Raw genomic sequence first — 673 nt, 5'->3', positions numbered from 1 at the left:
GTCCCATTTTTTAAGATTTATTTTATTTTTATTGCAAGTCAAATATACAGAGAGAAGATTCACTCCCCAAGTGACTGCAAGGGCCAGTGCTCTGCTGTTCCAAACCCAGGAGTCAAGAACTTCCTCCATGTCTCCCATGCAGGTTCAAGAACCCATGGCTTTGTGTTAACCTCAACTGATTTCCCAGGCCACAAGCAGGAATATGAAGTGGGGCTGCCAGGATTAGATCCAGCACCCATATGGGATTCTGGCATGTTTAAGGGAGAGGACTTTAGCTGCTAGGCCTCTGTGCTGTGCCCATATGTGGTCACCTTTAAAGAGATAGCTGTTGCCATCTAAGGAGACATTTGCAGGCAGTTCTGTTGCTTAAACTTATAGGAATTAAGTACAAAAATGGAAGAACAAAACAAAAAAATAAATATCAGGATATTCCAGGAACAATATGTTTTTGCCAACATTCAAGTAGTGGGTTCACACCTGGATTTTTTTTTTCTTTTTTAAAGAAATACTTATTTTTGGGCCCAGCGCGGTGGCGCAAGTCGTTAAAGGTCCTCGCCTTGCACGCCAGGGATCCCATGTGGGCACTGGTTCTAATCCCAGCGGCCCCGCTTCCTTTCCAGCTCCCTGCCTGTTGCCCGGGAGAGCAGTCGAGGACGGCCCAAAGCTTTGGGAC

The sequence above is a fragment of the Ochotona curzoniae genome, unplaced genomic scaffold, assembly GCF_017591425.1.
Source record: "Ochotona curzoniae isolate NIBS_2020 unplaced genomic scaffold, NIBS_Ocur_1.0 contig_946, whole genome shotgun sequence".
NCBI lineage: Eukaryota > Metazoa > Chordata > Mammalia > Lagomorpha > Ochotonidae > Ochotona > Ochotona curzoniae.
The sequence above is the reverse complement of the archived record's forward strand: the minus strand, read 5'-3'. Positions refer to the sequence as shown.